Raw genomic sequence first — 24,168 nt, 5'->3', positions numbered from 1 at the left:
TTTACGTCTTTTTTTGACATGATAACTTTAATGTCAAATATGACATAATTATAACTAAAGAACATTCCTATTGGACACCATTGTTGCCCAACACCTTTCATAGGTCACACCTTATAATTGGTTAACGATATTTCTTAAATCTTATTTTTTTTTAAGTTATACAAGACCTACTACTTAATTACACAAATAGCGATACCAAGAAGGGTTGGCTTTTAGCATTTCTCATAATTAAAATATCACATTTTTTTATATTTTTTTTTCTTTTTAATTAAGAAATTTAAAAAATAATAATCATTTTTTCAAAACATATTAATTAATAATAACAGAACAAACTAATAAATTTTCTCTATTGTCTTAAAAATATTAAAAAAAAAAATATACATGTATAACATTTGAGATGAAATCTAAGATTCAAATATAGATTTGAGAAATACAATAGTAACAACAACAAGCGAACCACGATATTACAAGGGATGAGATACTGTGATGACAATGGTTGAGATACGATAATGAAAATAAGTGAGATACAATAAGGCAATAAGGATATAATAATAACAATAGTTTTGAATGATCGAGATATGAAAGTAATGCATTATGGGAAATACTGTAATTTTTTTTCTACACCACCCTATTTATTTATTTTTCTAAAAATATTTTTTTAACAAAACAATATAAAATACTACATATAATAAATTTTAAACTTCTTAATAAATAATTCTAAATAATAATTAATAAAATTGTGTATTTAGTTTTTAATAAGTAAAATTATTAATAATAATATGAAATAAGATAATATTTTAATAATTTTATTGTATATTAGAATTATATTTTTAAGTAAGTATTTAATATAATACTAAAAAAAAAATTCTTCACGGCGGCTATATTACCTAATTAAATAAAGGGGGTTTTTTTATATATAGCTATATTTGATTCAAAATTTATTTTCTTTTTATTACCATATGACAAAATAAACAAAATTAGGAAAATTAAAGTTTTTTTTTTTCAAAAATACGATAGAGAGACTTCTTCCGCAAAAGAACTTCTCCTTCTTGCCGAGCAAAACAAGTGAGTTGCTCTCTATTGTTGGCAACACTTCACCAGAATATTAAGGGATGGAGATCTAAAATCATCAACAACCAACGATGTAGAAACTTTTTGCAATCTCCATGAGCGCCGGCTAGGAACTTTGGGTTGATCTCCATTAACGCCGGTAAGAAGTTTTGCTTAGATGTTCTGCCATGGCAACAAGATCACCGTGGGGAGATATCCATGAAGCCAACGAGAAAGAATCAACAATCTAAGGGGAAGATCTAGTGGAATCATCGAATATTATGCGACTGAGAGAGGTCTCCTTGAATTTTCATACCCACACATTTTGGGTTTTCTTTCAAAAAAAAATCTGATTTTTATGTAGTTTTTAGAATAAAAAAAATAAATTTGATGTTGTTTAGTGTGTTTTCTTCAATTATTTTGTTAATTGTTTTTTGTTGTTTGGTTGATTTACATATATTTTTCAGTATTTTTTTTGTAATTTTCAAAAAATCTTGAAGGAAATTACTGCACTGAATTTCTGGGAAATATAATAAGAACAATGAGTATGTGTTAAAATTTCAATACAAAAATATGTTGCTTTCACGTTGTTTTTAAGTTTCATTTACGTTATTTTTTCATCCTCCTGAAAATAAAAGTAAAATGTACAAGCGACAGAATAACAACACAAATATAACGATCAATGTGACATGAAGATATTGTAAATATGAAGAAAATTTACAAATACTCATGCAATAAAAACATCAGTAGTTGATTTTGAGTTGTTTTGTGTGTTTACTATAATTATTTGTTCATCAATTAATATTGTTTTGATTGAAAACAACAAAAATAAAAACTACACAATATCTACAAAAGAATAATTAAGTTATTTTCATGTTAGTGTGAAGTTTCTTTTGTGTTTTTTTCGCAACATCTTATTTCAACTTGAAAATAATATGTAATATCAAGTTATTTTCATGTTGTTGTAAAAAGTTTGTTATGAATTGTTCATGCACTACACTAGTTGTTCAACAATTAAAAGAATATAATTTTACATGTTTAAACAAAAACTTATCTTTATCTCTTACATCCTGACATGAAAAATAATAGGAGAACACATTATGTTGATTTTGAATCAAGTGGGGGTATTGATAGGAAGAGATTGTAGATATGAAGAAAAATTACTTATATTTAGTAGTAACATTGTTTGTTGTTTTGCAGTTATTTTAAAGTTGTAAACGCGTTGTTTAATTTTATTACTTTTTGAACATGTTGCTTTCACGTTGTTTGTATGTTGAATTTTAGTTGTAAAGATTTGTAGATTCCTTAAATTATCAATTGTTTTTATTATTTTTTACATCGTTGTTAAATATTTGTTAACAGTTTTAAAAAACTACTAACAACTATTGTATTTTTTAAAAAAAAATATAATTATACAAATACTTGATGTATAAATTGAAAATATAATAATAGATGTGTTTTAATGTACTAAAAAATATAAACAACTTAAAAAAAATTATAATGTTTAATATCTCGTACAAGATATATATGAAGTTAACTAGAGAAAAGTTTTAAAAAAATATAAAACCAAAGGTGTCGTTTGGTAACACTTTTGTGTTCTAACTTTTTAATCACAAAATGAAAGTAAAATTTTTGTTTTTCAAATTTTTGTTTTTGAAAAACAAAAATGCGTTCTGTAATTACTTTTATTTTTCAATTTTAAAAACAGAAAACAAAAGTGTGTTCTGTAAAGTTCATTTCTATTTTTATTTTTTGATTTTATTTAAGTCGGGTCTAGGTCTCGGGTCGAATTCGGGTTCGGGTCAGAGGTCGGGTTCAGCGCCAGGGCCGTGGGGGGAAGGATTTGGGTTTGGATCTCGTCGGAGTCTAAAATATTGATTTAAGAAAAAAAGTTGTTTAAAAAAATATTGAAAATAATTTTTTTTGTTTTTAAAATTTTGATTCTCAATTAAAAAATTAAAAAGTAAAAGTAGTTTTATAGAACATGTTTTTAAAAAATATTTTCACTTTTCCAATTTTAAAAACAAAAGACTCATTAAAAAAGTATTACCAAATGCCACCAAAGTTTCTTAAAAAATATTGCTCTTGTGCACATACAACCAAAACGAAACACATTTCTCAATCATTAATTCATGCACAGTAACTTCACTCTTCTTGAAAGACTTTGGAATATTTTCTTGTACACTTTTAATGTGTGCAACTAACTTCATTCTGATCAACTTTGAAGTTCATCATCACTAGAAATAGCAATTAAAACAACGTCAAAACAGCATTAAACAAACTATAAAACAACTTTCTACTATAAAATATATATTTTTTAAAATGAATGAACTACATTCAGAGAATGTTTCAAACAAGACAAAATAAAAAAACAAATTATAAACCTTGACAATATTTTTCTTTGGAAACTTCAACTTATCAACAACATCAGAGGTCTTATCACCTACCTGAAAATATTAGGATGACAAAATTAATAAAGCAATGAACTGATAAAAATACAATTAATAGTTATAAAAAACTGTAAGTATATCATGTACAAAACAACATAAAAACAACAATACAACTAAAAAAAAATAAAATAATTGTAAAACTTAATAAATATGCAACTAAAACAACTCCAAATTAAAATTCAAACACAATTGATAAATGTAAGACCTAACCCAATGATCTAAACTTTTTTTTTAAAAAAAAAAAAATTAAGAACCCTAGAATAAGAACCGTATAATAACTAAATTAAAACTGAAAAACAACTAATTAGAAACAGAAAAAGTGAGAGACATAAACCATTTAAAGTTGAACAATTCTTCTAACTGAATACATCAGAAAAAAAATAAAACATAACAAAGTAAGTCTTTGAACCCAAACAAAGATAACCAAAACTAATATACTAATCTTTTAATTTGCAACCTCATCATCATTATCTCGCTTTTTGCCCTGAAAGCCTCTTCAATGGATGATTTGATGAAACAACAACAACAAAATAAATTAAAAGATGAAACAACGATAAAACAACTTCTACACAACGTTAAATCAATATAGTTTTTTTTTTGAAGGATCAATATAGTTATTTAAAGTCTTTAGATAAAATTTTTGATTCATAAAATTATAAAACTTAGAAAAATAACTTTGCCAACTTGTGAGATAAATGGACATCAATAAGCATTAAATTTTAAGGTTGAGATCATTTGAAAAATAAATCAAATCCAAAGGAGATTATTGAATAATAAAACTCTAAATTTGAGTTTTATACTTAACATTTAGATTTAAGCTTCGCCACCAAAAATAATATTAACTGAAATATAACAATAGCAGCAATATAAATAAAAAGATGAAAACAACTACAAAATAACTTATAAACAATAATAAATCAACATATTTATTTAAAATCTGAAGATAAAATTACTAATTCATTAAATTCAGTTCTACAAAATAAAAACAATAATAATATCATGAAGAAACTTTACTTAAAGATATAAAAAAAAAAATAGCACAAATGAAGATGCCCTCTTTCTTTAGGCTAATAAAGAATATTAACTATGTTAGACATTTTGTCAAACACATAGAAGGTATGACCTTATATACATATAAATAAAAAAACTCAACTTACAGAAGAAGAAAAAATTTCACAAAATTTGTGGGCAAATGGGTGGAATCAACAATAAAGAATCATACTACAACAATATTCTTATAAAACTTTCAAATCTAAATTTTTATATTGATGTAATTTGAAAAGAAAAAAAGAAGAAGAAGAAGAAGAAAAGAACAACTTACAAATTAGAGATTGAAACTATATCAATAGCTGCAAAAAGAAGTTTGAAAGAGATGGAGATGATTTGACGAAGAGATGAATAAACTCAGAGAGTGTCTCTTTCTTCCTAGATTGCGGCATAGGAAGGTTAAGAAGAGGTTCTACATGGCAAGAAGGGCTGGAGACGAGAGGGATGGAGACAAGAGGGGCTGGGTGTGAGATGGAAGGGTGGAGATGGCTACCACTTCAAATTGATATATGTGAATAGAGGAGGAAGAAAAAAAAAAACTCTTTTCGTATAATTATAATTAGTAAACTTTATAATAGTATTAGAGAAAATTTTAAAATGTAAAAATATATATATAAAAAAAAAGAGAGAAAGCAAGTATAAATGTTAAATATTGGTAAAAAAAAAAGTCACTCAGGCTATGTTTAGTAGGAAGGAGAGAGAGTAGGATGGATGGAGAGTATAGAAAGGATGGGGAGTAGGAGGGATGGAGAGAATATGTGTTCTCCTTTGTGTTGTTTGGTGTTAAGAGTATATGTGGAAGCATGGAGAGTAAAATAAATATTAAAATTACTATTTTATTATTTTTAATACAATTATATATTATTTTTTTTAAGGGTAGAATAGATATTTTGTATAATTTTTTTTTGTCTTTTACTTGAATTCTCCCATGTTAGGAGGGATTAAAAATAATGTGTTTGGAGGGAGACCCTCTCCTTCCATCTCTCCTCTCCCTTCTTCTCTCCCTCTTGCCAAACAAAAGAATTCTCCAATCCCTCTATCCAAGGGCGGAGCCACATATGGCCTAACAGTGGCCGTTGCCCCCCCTGAAATTTTAAAACTTATGTGTTATATATAGATAATTATATATAAGATTATGCTCTACATGATTTTTTATGGAAAAAAAAAAGAGTAAAGAATTGATATTGATTTATGATTATATATAATTTTACTTATATATTAAGTAGGTTTCACAAATATAATAAAATTGAATAATAGTATAATTGTATTATAGTTGTAGTATACTTATTTTTATTTAGACTAGTGTTAATTTAAAAATATATTTTTTTTTTCAAAAAATATATATATATTAAGTGAATTCTTTAATTATTATTAGTGGAATTAATAAATTATACAATTTTTTAATTAATATATATTTTTTTTACTTGAATTTGCAATAAATATTAATTATTGATAAAATTAAATTGAACTCCAAACACTTTAAGCACCAGTTACATTTTAATTTTAGTTTAAAAAATTATTCTTTTTTAAAGTATTATAATAATAAAAAAAAGAATTATAATATATTTTTCTCAATTGACACACCTCCTAAAAATGTTTGGTTACAAAAATTTGTACTTGTTGTATGTTGTTTGATATTGGCCCCCCCTATTATAAAATCCTAGCTCCGCCCCTGCCTCTATCCCTCTCCCTCCATCCTTCTCTCCCCTCTACCAAACATAGTGTTAGTGTAAAAATCCCTTAAATAAAAGAAGATCAGCTTTTAAATATTCTTTGACACGATATCACAAATAAATAATGATAATATCTTCAATAAAATAAGGAGCTTTATTTAACATTTTATTTTCAACCCATTATATATTTTAGTTTTTGATAGTTAGATAGATATTATGTTTTAGTGTGATTTATAAAAAATTAAAAATTGTGTGTTAACTCTATAATAGGATTTTGGTATCAGTATTGGATTTTGGTAGTGTGTATTTGTATTTAATAGTTGAATAAATAATAATTATTTGTCCCAGAATTTTTTACAATATTAATTTTACCTCCTAAATTATACAGCTTAAGAATCCCCTTAAACTTTTCCTTTTACAGAAATTTAGTCCTTCTGTTAAGTTCCGTCCTATTATTCTGTTTAAATGCTGGCGTATCTTTGTAAATTAGCAATTTTGCTTTTTAAACTTTGACAATTATCAAATTGTACTCCATCAAAATAAAAATGAGAAAGATTCAATTCTTTTTTTTTTTAGTAAATCTTTAAAAAATTAGTTTAGATCTTAAAAAAAATCATTTTAAATGATTAAGATAATAAAAAAAGAAATTAAAATGTTAAAACTAATTAATCTATTTAATTAAGATATCATTTATTTTTTATTAAAAAAATCATTTACATATTAAAAAAATATATTAAAAATTTGACTTTTGTAAGAACTATATTTTACGAGAACAAACTTGAGTCTATTTTAATTTTTCTCAAAAAATGTAGATTTTGTTTAAATAAACATAACATTATTTTAGTTTGATTTCTAACCTTTTTTTTTTTTGAAATATTTTCTATTTTTATTGAATTTTTAATTATTATAATTTATTTGTTAAGATACGTGTTTATAAATAAAATAAAGTTTGAAAATTATTTTTTTAAGTAAAATTAATTTGTTTTAATTAATTTAATTTTTTTATCAAGTATTCTTTTTATTTTTACTATTATTTTTTTTTTAAAATTAATAAAATGTTATAATTTTTAAATTTTAATTTTTTTTAATAAAAGGGGGAAAAATGTGTATTGGCCAAAGTTCAGGAGTAAAAGTACTAATTTTTAACCGTTTAAGAAATAAAACCTAACAGAAAAGTATAATTATGTAACTGTTATATTTTAGGAGAAATTTTTAACAAAGAAATATATTTTAGGAGGCAAAATCAAATAGTGCCGAAAATCCAAGGATAAAAATACTAATTATTCTTGAATAAATGATATGTAAATTTAATTATGTAACAAACGATATAGACAGGTTGTATGATACAAAACTATTTGAGGAAATTACATTGTATACCCACTTTATTTAACTTGTTTTTATTTTTACCTCTATTTTCATATATTTTTAAATATACCTACTTTTATGGATGATGTCCTCATTAGACCCTTTAGGCTAAACCTAATTAGAGAGTAAAAGTATATTAGGCAATCTACTCAAAAAAGTGGCTATATTTTAATAAAAAAACAACATAAAAGTATTCTTGATTAATAGATATAAAAAAAAAGTATTTTTCAACTTATCCTAAACTATTTTTCTCTTTCTCGAGCTTGTATCATGCAAAACTAATTTAACGGACACTTACTATCGACCAGGATCTTCTTATACGTAATAATTATATTAGAAAAAATTGTTATTTTGCATTTTCAATTCTTATGTTTTATTGTTCTCACGTCACCTTAGCTTTATATTCTTACATACGTTGTTGTGTGTCAACAAATATTTCATCATATCATAATGTTTACAATTTGTTTTATATATATAATGAATTAATAGTCTATTCTATTCTATGTCAATGTAATAGCTTATATTCAGTTAGAAATTCTTTCAATAGTCTACACATTTACCACGCTGTAATTAATTTATTTGTTTTTAGTTCCCATTTGATTATTTATTTTGAAAAGAGATAGTACTTACAAACATATGTTTCATATTATTTTGGGTCATATCATAAAAATATTTTTTTGGCTTATAGTTATAATTATTATTGTCTGCTCAAGATTCCGACGTTAAAACGACAAATTAAAAGGTTGAAATCTGTGTATTTTGCAGCTGATTTCTCATTTTCTTATCAGGTTGTTCTTTTTCATTTTTCTCTCTGAAGTTTTCTGCCCAAATGGGTGTCATCCATTGTTGAATTTGCACAAAGAGTTTTGAGTTGTTTTCATATTCTTTTCCTCTCGAACATGTAAAGTAGAAAAAGGCTTACTTCATTATCTTTAACTAAAACGGGTCCCATATCATTAAAGGTTATATCTTAAAGAGAAGCAAGAACCAATGTCCTACTTCTTTTACGTTCATTAAGCTTAGCTTTTGTAATCTTGGCAACAGAGATTAAGAATATACCTCATTATTAAAAGAACCTAACTAAAGCTATTGTAAACATATATTATATATATGCTTATTGTTTGTTTGTGTATTCAAACTCGTATATATCGAGATTTTTTACATTACAAAAATAATGATTTTTTTTTTTTCGGATAATGTATTCGAAGAGAAAAAGGAAAGAGAAGAAAAAACAATTCTTCTTGAAATGATTGAATGAGGAAATAGTAAATTATTAAATATATATGGTGAGAGGCTGCACATGTGTGGCCCATGAAACGAGCTACTTTTTGACTTGGGGTTTCTTGGTGGGTCCCCATTCCTTGACTAAACCATGACTCTGTGTGTGAGTGTGACCCTCTTGGTATTGGGTTGGGTGGAGGTGGAGGTGGAGTTGGGGTTTGGGTTTGACGTTCCCTAAAAATAGATACTAGATAGCCTCTCTTGCCTTTTATTATTTTTTTTTTAATTAGTTTAGTAAATATTTTTTTAATCAAGTTTTTATTTTTAAAATTAAAAGTGAAAATATTTTTTAAAATATCTTTTATAAAATTATTTTTATTTTTTAATTTTTTAATTAAGAATCAATTTTTTTTTTAGAAAAAATCACTTTTGATATTTTTTTAAATAATTTTTTTTTCTTAATCAATATTTTAGACTCCGATCAGACCCGAACCCAAATCTCCCCTACAGCCTTGACGTTGAACCCGACCTCTGACCCGAACTTGAATCCGATCTCGAACATAGACCCGACTTAAATAAAATAAAAAAATGAAAATGAACTTTACAGAATACACTTTTATTTTCTACTTTTAAAATTAAAAAAAAAAAAAGTTGCTACAGAACGCACTTTTATTTTTCAAAATTAAAATTTTTACAAACAAAAATCTTACTTTCATTTTGTGATTAAAAAATTAGAATACAAAAATGTTATCAAACGGTACCTTTATATATTAATTTTTTTTATTATTTTTACAGTTTAAGTTGGTCCCATAATTGCCATATAAATTGATAGAAATTACACAATGTATGAGAAAATTATAAGAGTTTACTTTTTTATCACATAAATAAATAATGCTATGGGGTTATGGTTTTTTTTTTTATATATATTTTCTTACATTTATATGGGATTTTTATACCATATTTTTGTAAGAAAAAAACAGAAATCTCATATTTGTAAAACAATAATAAGTTTCGCTGGAAAATTCATCGGCGTAAGAAAAGTTGCCAAAAAAGTTAGCGACGCCGAAAAAATTGCCAGAAAACTCATCGTCGCTGAAAAAGTCACTGGAAAAGTCACCAGAAGTAAATGTCTCAGATATAAACAAAAAATATAACCGGTTCTATTACATAATGAATAATAACAAATTAATAACACAAAATAACTCAAATCAGTCATAATTGAAATATAACCGGTTCTGTAACATAATGAATAAAAATAAATAACACAAAATAACTTAAACCAGTTATAATTAAAATAGAACTAGTTCCATAACAGTGTTATAATGAATAAAAATAAATAACATAAAATAAAATCAAACTGGTTATAACTAAAATAGAACCAGTTATATAACATAATGAATGTATATTTTTGGGGGAAATATGGTATGTGTGTGATTATTTGGTGAGTTGGAGCATGGTTGAATAGATATTTTTGTTTGAGTTACTTTATTTAACTGGTTTTTTGTGTGAGTTTTTATCTTAGTTGCTTTACGGAATCAGTTTTTTATCTCAAATTTTTAACTAGTTGATAAATATAAACCAGTTTCTTTATATTAAATTTGAGTTATTGTATGTTTTTCTTTGTGTTTATTTATTTTTTTATGGAACCGATTCTTTTCATATTTATGCCTTAATATTTTTTGGAATTGATCCCCATTATTATTTTTAAAAAAAATTATAATCGATTTTATGGGGTATTATGTGTTATAAAATATTTTGTTGTGGAACTAGTTTTGTTTTTAAATTATATTTCAGTATTTTAGGAACTAATTTTCTCTTTGTTTTTTAATTGTAATCGGTTTGAGTCATTGCGTGTTACTTATTTATATTCATAATGTTATATTTTAGTTATAAATAGTTCGAGTTATTTCGTGTTATTTATTTTTATTCATTATAACACTGTTATAGATCAAGTTCTATTTTAATTATAACTGGTTTGAGTTATTTTGTGTTATTTTTTTATTCATTATGTTACAGAATCGGATATATTTCAATTACAATCGGTTTGAGTTATTTGTTTTATTCATTATATTATAGAACTGGTTTTATTTTTAGTTATATCTGAGACATCTTCTTAAGGTGATTTTTTCAGTGACTTTTCTGGCGATAGTGACTTTTCTAGCGACTATGACTTTTTCGGCGACACTAACTTTCCCGGTACCGACAATTTTTCCGGCGGAACTTATTAATACAAGTTTTATTAAATTTATTTATTATTTTTTTCTCATATTTTAATCTTTAATTATTTTTTAATCCCATATTTTTTTTGTATTAATTATTTATGTTATAAAAAAAAAGTAAACTATACCCTCAATTTCTATATTTATGAAAATTCTCCTATGAATTGCTATATAGATTTGAGTTACGATTTAAATTACTCAATTAGTTAGGGAAATTTGATTTTATATGCTTAAATAATTAAAAAATTTTATTATTATACAAAAAACTTAAACCATAAAAAAACTATACTTTTTTTTTTCAAAACCCCAAAAATACCCCCCCTCACAATTCTCTCTCTCTCTGCATCATCTCTCTCTCTCTCTCTATCTCTCTCAGCCAACTCTCTCTCTCTCTCAACTCACAGTCGACCCCAACGCCACCCGAACCCAAACCCCATCCCCATCGGACCCAAACGCCACCCACTCTCGGACCGAAACCCACTCTTTCTTCCTCTCTCTCTCAAATCGCAGAAAAAAAAAAAAGTTTCAGAGCCGATGGTCGGACCTTGGGGTCCGAGCAATCGGACCCATCGGACCCCAAGGTCCGACCATCGGACCTTTCTCTTCTTCTCTCTCTCAAATTGCAGAAAGAAAAAAATAAAGTTTCACAGTCTGGTCGGACCTTGGGGTCCGATGGGTCCGAGCAATCGGACCCATCGGACCCCAAGGTCCGACTCTCTTCCTCTCTCTCTCAAATCGCAGAAAGAAAAAAAAAAAAAATTTCACGGCTGGTCGGACCTTGGGGTCCGATGGGTCCGACCAATCGGACCCATCGGACCCGGTCCGACCATCTGACCTCTTTCTTCCTCTCTCCGAAATCCGAAGAAAAAAAAAAAAAAAAAAAGAAAAGTCCCACAGCCGAAGGTTTCGTGGGTGGCGTTTGGGTCCGAGAGTGGGTGGCGTTTGGGTCCGATGGGGATGGGGTTTGGGTTCGGGTGGCGTTGGGGTCGACTGTGAGTTGAGAGAGAGAGAGAGAGAGAGAGTTGGCTGAGAGAGATAGAGAGAGAGAGAGAGATGATGCAGAGAGAGAGAGAATTGTGAGGGGGGTATTTTTGGGGTTTTGAAAAAAAAAGTATAGTTTTTTTATAGTGTAAATTTTTGGTATAATAATAAAAATTTTTAATTATTTAAGCATATAAAATCAAAATTCCCATTAGTTATTATGTGTGTTACTACATAGATTTCTATAAAAATATATATATATATATAAAAAAAACTACTTTAAAATATAAAAATAAAAAACTTTTTTTCTTTTTTTTCGAAGTAAGCCTCTCTTGCATTTTGAATCCATTAATATTATCTACAGTCAAATAATATATGCCCCTTAGAGCACTCCGAACAACATCTCTACTCTATTCTAAAGAATACATCACAAAATTCTATTTTTTTTTTTATTTTACAGTACACTTTTACACTACATTATATATCGACTTCTTTAAAATATATCACCAAAATCCTACTTTTTTAAATTTTTATTATATTTTATTTATTTTCAAATATATAATATTAATATGTACACACATCCCCACACAAAAAATAATTATTAAAACAAAAAAAAAACAATTAATAAAATATATTTAGAGCAATAAATAATATTCTATAAGTGTAGAGTGTGAATAGTAAACTTTAAAGAAACTTTAAAATAGAAAAAGAGTTTACAGCATCTACTGTAGTGTATTTTTAGTATGGTTCTTTAAATTTTTTGAAGCTTGTGAGTCGTCTTACCAAAGTTAATAATCACTCATTATATACCATTTTTTAGAAAGTTATTTGATTGTTTCATTACCATGGATATTATTCTTTATTTGTTTAGCTAAAGTATCTACAAAAATTAAAATAGAGAGTTATTTTTATTGTTGTTGCTCTAACCATGCTCTCTACTATAGTTAGTATTTGATTATTTTAATAATATTTTTTAATTTGAATTTGTCAAATATAAATTTATTTTGTAAAATAATAAAAATGTAATAATGTTGTTGATTAAAATATTATTAAAAAAATTTAGTAAAATAATAAGGAGCTCTCTATATTTAGAAAGTTTCTTATCTATTCTCTATTATTTTGTTTTTTATGGTTGTAGTTCAATTTTTCATGTTCCACTCCTTATTTTAGCTAAAGAGTGTGTTTAAAGAGTATAATTGGAGATGTTTGAAAAACTCAGTTTTACAAATGCCAATAAAATTAATAAATTACAACAAAACACAATTGTAACAGTCTCCCTATATTTAGAAAGCTCCTTATCCATTCTCTATTATAGAGAGTTATTTTTTTATGGTTGAAGCTCAATTTTTCAAGTTCTGTTCCTTATTTTAGCTAAAGAATGTATTTAAATAGTATAATTGAAGATATTTGGAAAATCGAGTTTTTACAAATGCCAATAAAATTAATAAATATAGTAAAAACACAACTGTAACAGTCTGCAGCAACACATTGCAATTCTGTGACTGCAGAACATAGATTTACAGTAACGAACCAAAAAGAAATAAATAACTGTAGAATTTAAAAAAACTTGACATAAGAGAATTATACGTGGTATCAGTGTTCTTTTGAACACTCCTATTCCATGAGTCCACACCTAGAAAATGAAATCAATTACTAAAGTCTCAAACAATTACAAATACAATTGACTTAAACAAGTTTAGAGTTCCTCTAAATCTTTGTCGTAATCCTTTGTAATTCACTTCATGAATCTGATTTCAACACACCACTAAACTGCGAATTCTCTTCGTCTTTGATGTGTGAGTGCTTACTTCTTCCCAAAGTAAGGCTTGAACAATTCTTCTCCCAAAGACATTTCTCTTGTTCAATCAAGTTGTTCAACTGATCCTAAGAGGAATAAGAGAACAATAACATAATTATTAAAATCTAGCTGAACAACTAGGTTCGCACAAAAAAACACTCTCCTCACAAAAGAAAATATGAAAAAATGAAAACTAAAAGAGCTAAATCGATTGGCTGTTCTCTTAGTTATATGTATGGAACATAGCAACCCTAGAGATAGGTACAAATTTGATTTCACAACTGTACAACACTTTCCTAAAAAATTCATGATTTGCAGCATCAGAATCGGACTCTGCAGCAACAGAGTAGGACCAGAAAGGAAACTTTCCAAAAAAAAGAGCAAGATCATAAATATGGACTTCAAACTTGCCAAATACATTATGTTTGATCTAATCTTATCAAAACACAACCAAAATCATTAAAGAGAAAGAGGAAAGTCAAAGTTACCAAACATAGACAACTTTCCATAAGAGAATTCATTCTCTTACAAGAAGTTCTCTAAACAAAAAGGAGACAACTGAAAAGGAATCTTTTCTAAGAAGAAAATGAGCAATAAAAGCACGAAATCAATGTAAATAAATCAGTTCAAATGCAGAAGAAAATCACATATAAAAAAATATTTTGACACCTAATTTGCTAAAAAAATGACTTTAAAATCTTCCCATTTCGCACTTTAGATAATTAAAATATTTTTAAGTAATATACACCAACAAAATAAAGTTAGCAAAACCATACAATTAAACTACCCCTGAGAAACACATCATTAAATAGAAATAGAATGCAAACTTTAAACTGAAGTTTAATATAAACACCAGCCTCTACTCCCCATGAAGGGTTCAGAGTTGAGTATAGAAAACAAGAAATAACCATTACTCTCCCTTTTTGTTTATCTGAAAGGGCCAAAGACAAAAAGAAGTGAAAACAAGTCCAACAAACAAACATCAAATAAGTTAAAGTAAAGGAAAGAGAACACAAAACTTAAGCCCCATAAAGCTTGATCAAGGTGGACAATTGTTTGGACATTTCTCGCTAAATCTCCTCCATGGCAGCTAAGTAATTGTTCATCAAGATGACTTCCTGCACATCTATAGAAGCAGAACTAGAACTTGGAACATCAGTAGAGAGAGTTGCCCCAACAGAAGCCTTACGAGGCTTAGGGAAAGCTCCAAAGTACTCTGAGGTTTGAAAAATGGTTCCAGTGACTGGTGGCTCGAGAGCTTCATTTGAATAGGCCACGTTCTTCTAAGAGGAAAGAACCTTATAGATTAGGTTAAGAAAAATAAGCTTGTGGCTACATTTTTTACCTCTACGGAAGGAAACAATTTGCTCCATGATGAGAGAAGCCAAGTTAATATTTGCCCCTGTAGTGATTCAAAAAAGAAGATAAGCCAAGTCTTGAGACACCATTGTCTTGTTCGAGTTTGGAAGCCAATTGCTAAGAGCAAATCGCATTAGTGAGGCTTGGTCATAAGTGAGATTAGTGATGCGAACACTTTGACCAGCAACCTATTCAACTAGTTCACTAGTGAGTTCAATAAAAATGCAATCACGATCCATAGACACTTCATCACTTTTCACACCTTTTGGCAGTTTCAAGGCTTCGACAATTTCATCTTCAGTGAATGAAAACCAATGGTCGCGAACATAAACTTTACCAAAAAACTCATATTTTTTATCAAGCAAATCATCAATCAAATTAGCATAAAATTTGTTAACTATGCCATCAACATAACCTTCAAAGCCAGTTAAAGTATCCTCCCAATTTCGATATTGAATATACTTCACAATGTCATAAACTCTATGAGCATTTAAATCAAGATTCCTTTCATTTTTAAACTTAGGGATAGCATATAAATTCCAATCACACTGATTGTCATTATAAGAAAATATGAAATTTACAGCTTGAGAGGAAGAGAGGTTACTAGTGAAAGAGCTCTTTATATGTTGTTTTCTCTTTGTTGCTGGTGATGCTTTGACTATAGAAGTAGATCGAGAAGTTACTGCTATAGATTTTGGCAATGATGGTTCAAGATCCAAATAAACAAAATCTTCCTCAATTTTAATTGGGAATTCCTCACTTTCAGAAGAGACAACATCATTTTCTATAGAAATTTCTTTATTAAATGAAAAAGACTCAGTTTTTGAATCAGATTCCCCAAATTACACTTCCATGGGATCTTCTTCTTCATCATTACTCGAGGAGGTTGAGGGAGAATTAAGCTTGAGCTTTTAGTGGTAGGAATAGGCATGTCATGACACCTTTTGATTCATGCTTCCTTTTCAAGAGAAGCTTGCTGGGCACGAGTCTGAGATGAAGGACCTTTTGGGGTTGATGCTGCTAAAGCATCACCAGTTGCAGCAAGTGGTGACTGAGAACCACGAGAAGGAGAGCTCTCAGCAAAAGGAGAAGAAGACTTTGAACCATACCTAGAAGTCTTGGGCAATTGGGTGTGCCTCACAGATTTTTGAGCAAGAGTTTTAGGTGCTCTCTTGTTGGAAGAAGGAGTTAAAGATGAAGCTTTCTTGACTGAAGCTTTCTTTGATTCACACCGAGGTGGCAATGAATCAACTGGAATCGAGGCAATTGCAGTAGCAGGAGGAGATTGTGACGCCACAAACGAGGTATTTGAAGGAGCAATCTCTGTATCAATAATCTTCCATGGATGCCTTAAATTCTTTATTTTAGCCATGAATTTTTGAAAGAGAGAATTAAAACGAAGTGAGAGAACAACAAGGAGAAGAGAGATTGGGTAGAAAGAGATAGATTGTGAGAATAAATAAAAAATGAACTGGTATAAATAAGAATATGAAGAAAAAACAAAAAGGAAACTAATTTGAAATTTTTAAAAAGAGAACAAAAAAAAAAAACTTCATTTTCCTCTATTAAAGAAAAAAAATCCACCCATTTATTTATTTATTAATTTTAAAGAAACACACAATAAAATAAAAAAGAAAACAAAAATAAACTAAGATTTTTCCAATAAAAAAAATCAGTTAAATCTGAAAAATCAATCAAGACCAAAAATTAAACAAAATACAATTAATAAGAAATCAAATTTTAAAAGGAAATTCATCAGAATTAACCAATTAGGGCATATGTTGATACTTACCACAAGAAATACAAAGGACAATATTTCCTTAGCCTATAAGTCAAGTCACATAACTTTTTTTTATTAATTTTCGAATAAACAAAAAAACTAGAAAGATTTATACAAAAAAAAAAATCAAGTTATTCTAGAGCATGCATCTTTTCTTGAATCATAAAAGGGACAAATACAAATGTTATGTTTTTAAGATAATAAAAATTTAGTATCTCAAATACTAACCATACTTACCAAATGTTGAGAGAAAATAGACAAGATACATAAAATGTGATTGGAATTTTTGTTTAATTTTAGTAGAGGAGACTTACAAACTGGTACACACTTGTCAGACATTGCTGTGTGTAGTGAAAATAGGATCATTGTCCTTGGCATGCTTTTCATTTTTCTTCTTTTTCAATTTGATCTCGCAACTGGATGCTATCACACTATACTGAAGGTGGCCCTTTTCTATGGTAGTGCATCCTCTTCATAACTCTTAATGACAAAGTTCCAGCTTACTTAAAAGATGGCTTTCACACCTCAGTATGGGTAGCTCTATTCCAGCAAGGGGCCTGAGAAGAAATTGAAACAAAAAATTGCTCAACTCTGTATAAATTCTTTATGTAATCCCCATCACACATAAATAAGTAATTTGAATCTTTTAACTCAACCTCAAAAGTATGAAGAGTACAAGACACAAAGCTAAATATAATCCAAAAGCATAAGCATGTTTTGTCAACTAAGAATAAAAGATAAGAACTACTCAAAAATTTTGGACAAACTTGAGAACAAAATGAAAAGACTTAGACAATGCAAACCCCCAAAAAATTTCTGAGGGAGTCAAAACAACTTGAATCTAGGGCCTTGGTGAAAATATAGCCAATTATTTTGCAGTATCAACATATTCTAACAGCAATGTTTGGTTGTCAACAAGTTCCCTTATAAAAGGATGCCTTATATCAATGTGTTTTATTTGAGAATATTGAACATGATTTTTGGAAATATTTATGGTGCTAGTATTATTATAAAGAAATTATTAAAATACCCAATTCCAACCCATAATCATTCAACATTTTTTTTAACCATAACAATTTAGGACAACAACTACTAGCAGCTATGTACTCAGCCTTAGCAATAGACAAGAAAATAGAATTTTGTTTCTTACTATTATGCCAAGAAACCAAATTATTTCCAAGAAAGAAACAACCTCCACTAGTACTTTTACAATCATCTGCATTACCTGCCCAATCTGCATCACTAAAGCAAGCCAAGCTAGAATTAGTGTCTTTAGAATACCATATTCAAAAATCAAGAGTACTATTAACATATCTAATAATCCTTTTAATAGTACAAACATGAGATTCCATAGGATTACTTTGATAATGAGCACAAACTCCCACACTATAACTAATATCAGGACGACTAGCAGTTAAATAAAATAAACTACCAATCATTCTATGATAAAGAGTAGGGTCTACTTTTACTCCATGTTCATCTTTTGTCAATTTCCAAGTGATGCTCATTGGAGTACTTACCTGTTTAGCTGATTCAAGGCCAAACTTTTTGACAAGATTCTTAGCATACTTACTTTGAGACACGAATGTTCCTCCTTCCATCTGTCTGAATTAAAGCCACAAAAAGAATGTAAGTTCACCAACCATACTCATCTTAAATTCATTTTCATTTAATTAACAACCTGTACTTCATAGTTAGATGAAGAACCAGAAACTATATCATCAACATATATTTGAGCAATCATAAAATATGATTCTATGTGTTTGATGAAAAGAGTCTTGTCTACACTACCTCTTTGGTAATCATGAGAAATTAATAATTGAGTTAACCTTCTATTAGGGCTGAGCATGCAACCCGGTGGGCCGACCAACCCGGCCAACCCACACCGAAAATGGGCCGAACAACCCACTAAAATTTGGGCCGAAGTTGAAATGGGTTGGAATTTTAGCAACCTGTGTTCATTGGGTCGGAAACGGGCCAGAGCTTTTGTGGCCCAATCAACCCAACCCGGGCCGGCCTTTATTTGTTTTTTTTTTTTAAAAAAATACATATTATATATACTGAATATCATATAATAACCCCTCTCTCTTATCTTATATTACAAACCCTAACCCTAACCCTCACATAAACTACCGCCTCCCTCCCTCTATTGACTCAGACCCAAACTTCCTCCCCTCCCCCGACGCACGCTCCAGGACACATTGCCTTCTTGGCTGGGAAAGGCTCATGCAAAGTCAGCAGGGTAAGCTATCTCTCTTCTCTAATTTCTAATTTTCGTTTTCTATTTTTCTTTACTAGAATGGAAAAGATTCTTTCTCAATCTTAGTCTTCATTTTTTTTTATTTTATTTTCTAAAAAAATTTCAGCAAAGGTTTAGGCTTTTTTTTCAATCTTATTCTAAGATATGGTCTCTTACTAAAAGAGAAAGACAAATTCTCGTCTTTCTAAATTTCAAATAATACCAACCTTTTTTTTTTATCAAAACATAAAAAAAAAGGAAGCAGAAGAAAATGTCTTACCAAGCAAAGTTGTGTTTTTTTCTTCTTATATTTATTTACAAGGGAAATCAATATCAGAACCAATGGTACTTTTCATTTCTATATGGATTTATTGATTTATTTACAGATGTCTTGATGTAAACATTTGTAAATTTGATTTTTTTTTTTTTTTGTTTTGAATATATCTTTTAGGATTTGAAAGATTCAGTAGGGTGGTGGCTAGAGTTGCTTTGTAGAGGGATGATATTACCGATCCATTCATCACCACTGATCTTATTAAGTTATTACACGGTATTATTCTTTTCCATAATTTTTTTTTATCAAATCATAATAGTGTAGTGTTTTGAGTTCTCTGTCATAGAGCATTTTATCTCAAAAAAAAAAAAAATCTGTCATATTCTTTTAGTTAATGTAATATTTATGATATTTGATAAATATTCTTTTTTTTGCTTGATTGAGAAATTAGAAGAAAGGTATTATACTCTTTGGTTTGATTAATGTATTATTTGTATTTGTGTGTATGTGTGATTTATGTATCTTGTAGTCTTTAAGTTTTTTGGTCCCTTAGACTATGTTGTTGTTATTTTTTATTTTGGTACTAATAAAAATTTTCTTTGATTGTTGTCAATTTATAAATATAATAATATTCTTGTTTTATGCTTATTTATTTTAAATAACTTGAAATTTTTTCTGTTTTGAATTTTGGCAATAAACAGGACAAAGAAATACCAGGGACCAAAGGAGAAGAAGGCCATTGAAAATCATAATTGATGATTATGTAAATATTAGATTTTATTTACAAATTTGTAATCACTATCTAGTTGGTAGTACTTTTATTGGATGACTGTAAATTTTTAATGTGTAGAGCTTTGAATTACTTTATCTATGTTTAAATTTTTTATGTTCAGTTCAGGTATGAACTTGAGATCATTTTTTGATTTAAAATTTATAATTGTGAAAAATAAGGGTTGGAACCCAACCCAACCCGACCCATACAACATGGGTTGGGTTGGTTTGGGTTGTACATAAAATATAATGTGAATGGGTTATAATTTTTGAAACCGATTTAATTGGGTTGGCCCATTAAAATACCCTCAACCCGGCCAACCCAACCCATGATCAGCCCTTCTATACCATACACGAGGAGCCTGTTTCAGACCATACAAAACTTTTTCTAATTTGTATACATGGTGTGGAAAATAAGGATCTTCAAATCCCTTTGGTTGCTCAACATATACTTCCTCACTTAAAATCACATTCAAAAAGGTCGACTTCACATCTATTTGATATAACATGATATCAATAACACAAGTAATATACAATAGCAAACGAATAGATTCTATTCTTGCTACTGGAGTAAAATTTTCATTAAAGTCAATACCTTCTACATGTGTATAGCCTTGTGACACCAATCGAGCCTTGTTCCTCACAATTGTACCAAATTCATCGCTTTTTTTTTTTTTTAAAGATCCACTTTGTTCCAATCACATTTATACCTTTTGGTCTTCAAACCAAAATCCAAATTTTATTGCAAACAATCTGATTAAGTTCTTCTAGCATTGCTTTAAGCGATTCTTCATAAGTCATGGCACCCTTCACACTTTTCGGTTCAAATTGTGAGACAAAATAGAGAAAACTAATCAAATTTACATACCTTTTTCTCTTTACCATGTTTTCTTCAAGATTTCTTAGAATGAGATCTTTTAGATGATTCAGTTTTACTCTGGTGCTAGGTTCCTTCTGAGTAGAATAAGTAATGATGTTTGGATGAAGTGCGACATCCTGTTCTAGTTCACCTGCTTTAGTTGCAGCAGCAGATTCGATATTTTCTTCTTCAAAATTCAAGTGTACTACATCAGAATCTACGTTTGCTACTTCAGGTGGAGAATAAAGAAAACTATCTATCTCGGCTTCTGTAGAAAATTCTAAAAAAAAAATCTTTAAAATCATCAACAACCACATTAGTTGATTCTATAACAGTCTGAGTTCTCATGTTCTAAACATGATAGGCTTTACTATTTGTGGAATATCCAATAAACACACCAACATCACTTTTAGCATCAAATTTTCCAATAAGCTCACGATCTCTTTAAACATAGCGAACACACCCAAAGACATGAAAATGACTTATATTTGGATACTTACCTTTCCAGATTTTATAAGATATTTTGGAACCAGGACGACTAAACACTCGGTTTATTGTATAGCAAGCTGTATTTATAGCCTGTTCCCACAAATATTTAGTTAGCTTCTTACTATTTAACATCATTCTTGCCATCTCTTACAAAGTTTGATTCTTTCTTTCAACAACTCCATTTTGTTAACGAGTTTTAGGAGCTGAAAATTTATGAGCTATACCTGTAGACTTACAAAAATCATCATATATGGAGTTCTCAAACTCCTTACCATGATCACTTCGAATTCGAACAATTTTACTAATGTTACATCCTTTTTCAACTCTCAATCTCAAACAATGTATTTTGAAAGCGCCAAATGTGTAAGATTTTTCTATGAAAAAATATTGTTGGGATTTTATGCCCTAAATAAAACTCATTTCAATATAATCTTATTTGTCATCAATAGAAGATTAGAAGTTATTTATTTTTACATTATTCATGTTTATGGTTTAATATACAATTTGTATTAAATCCAGATCATATAGTTATTCATAATTACAGTGATGCCAATACAGTGAAATGTAATTATGATTATATGCTTCAAAATTTTAGGTCCCATAATTTGTCAGTGCACTTGATTTTACACTGATGTGATAGTTAGGGATAAAATTTACTTACACCTTGGATAAGTGTTATGTTCTTTCTAGGACATTGGTAAAGTGTGCTAGTATCGAATGAATAGAGTATACATTAGACTGGGACAAATATTGAACTTGGTAAAGATATTATAATCTTACCGTTGTATCTTTCTAAGTCAATATCCCTGGTTGCTCTTAGATAAGAAAATCTTAATCTTGATATGGTTTGGTTTGATCTTAAGAGTGTTATTTATGTTCTTAGAGTTGTTTGTTAAATCCTACCAATTAGTTCGGGTAACACATACAGCTTGAGAACATGATAGTACAATTGAGTGGGAGTGATAATCATAGATACAGAATCTATAGCTTCTATTTGGACATACAAGTGAAATGATGATTTCCTTCGAGCTTGGCTTAATAGAGATAAATGGAATTCTTTCAGTAGTTATATTAGTTTATTGAAATATCATTTATAGGAAGCTAAGTATTTTAAGGATAAAATACATTGAGGGTGGAAAGGTAAATTTATCCCTACTTGGTGTAAAAGAAAGGATCTTTCATTATTGGGATTGTGACGATGGATAATTCATAGTGTATCTATATCGTGAAACATATAGAGTGTTCTATATAATTAAGAGTGTAATTCTAAATCTATAGTGGCGCAAGGAGGAATTAATAAGTTAGAGAATTTATTTGGTAAATTCTAGATTTGCTTATTGGAAGCTTGATTATATAGGCCAATGGTCCCTACACTTGTTGAGATAATACTGCTTGTAAGACTCAGTTAATTGGTTTTAATAAATCATTTATAATTCTAAAATTAGACTATGTCTTATTTATGAATTTTCACTAAACAAGGGCTTAATTGTGAAGAAAAGAGATTTTAGGGTTTATTTGTTAATTGGGAGACTTTGTTAAGTCTAATTAATAAATAAGTTAAATGAAAATTTTATTTGATAATTAATTTTAATTATTAAATAAATATTTTTGACATTTAAAGGATTAAAATTAGAAAATATGGCATTTGTGAAAGAAATGATAATTTGTTACATAAAATAACGAAATTCTAATTTAGTAGGGCCCACCTTAGGGTCGGCCACTTAAGGAGAATTTTAGCTAATTTTTATCTTTTTGAATTCCATATAATTTAAATCTTACCCTAGGAAAAATCCTATATAAGGAATGAGATGGCTCTCACTCTCATCCAACCTTAGTTTACCTAGTTTTCATTCTTTGTTAGACAACTAGAAAACTTGAGAACCTCCTTCAATAGAACTCGAATCTCCTCTTCTTCTTCATATTTTCGAGCCCTATAGTGAAAGAGTATATGCCCACCCATAGCAAGTCAAGTACTCAATCACAGTGTGTAAGACTGTGAAGAATCCAACACCTGAAGGAGAATCAGGCTCAGATCTTGATAATACTCTGCGACAGAAAGGAACAAGGTTAGAGATCAGAGTGGAAGGAGACATATTATTCTGCTGCAATCAATGGAAGATTTTTTAATTTTATATGTGTTTAATTCTATTATTTTAGATATTCATAATTAGGGTGTTAAACAACATACATGTTAGTAAATCTAGATCCTAGTAAAGTAATCCCCAAAAACTGGCCTCAGAGCCATGGTAATGATTTACTTTCATGAAAAATGAATTTAAAATAATGATTGTGACAATTTGCATGTGTTCATGTTGGTTTATGTGCTTATTTGATGAATTTATGTAAATTACGATTTTTAAATGGAAAATATTTTTAGTTTCGTCTTGAAAGTATTTTTTTCTAGAAATTAGATAAAAAATTAATAAATTTAAGCTTTTATAGAACTTAATTTGGATTTTTATTAAATTAGTTAGTGAATAAATAAGCGTAATTTATTAATTACAGATATTTATATAGCATGTGTGAATATAATATGAATTGTTTGTGGAGTAAATATTTTTAGGTTTGGGGACCTTGGAGACTCGATTGGGGG

At 28.5% G+C, this 24,168-nt stretch overlaps 1 long non-coding RNA gene across 1 annotated transcript; it reads left to right on the top strand.

The window, feature by feature from the left end:
- Nucleotides 1-18,806: 18,806 nt before the first annotated feature.
- On the top strand, nucleotides 18,807-20,353 carry LOC133035657 (uncharacterized). The gene is made up of 2 exons (XR_009686794.1): nucleotides 18,807-19,185; nucleotides 20,158-20,353. It is a non-coding gene; the product is annotated as an uncharacterized LOC133035657 (long non-coding RNA).
- The last annotated feature ends 3,815 nt before the right edge of the window (nucleotides 20,354-24,168 follow it).

This window comes from Cannabis sativa, chromosome 3 (genome assembly GCF_029168945.1).
Source record: "Cannabis sativa cultivar Pink pepper isolate KNU-18-1 chromosome 3, ASM2916894v1, whole genome shotgun sequence".
Classification (NCBI taxonomy): Eukaryota; Viridiplantae; Streptophyta; class Magnoliopsida; order Rosales; family Cannabaceae; genus Cannabis; species Cannabis sativa.
Note: the sequence above shows the minus strand (reverse complement) of the source record. Positions and strands in the feature narration are given on the sequence as shown.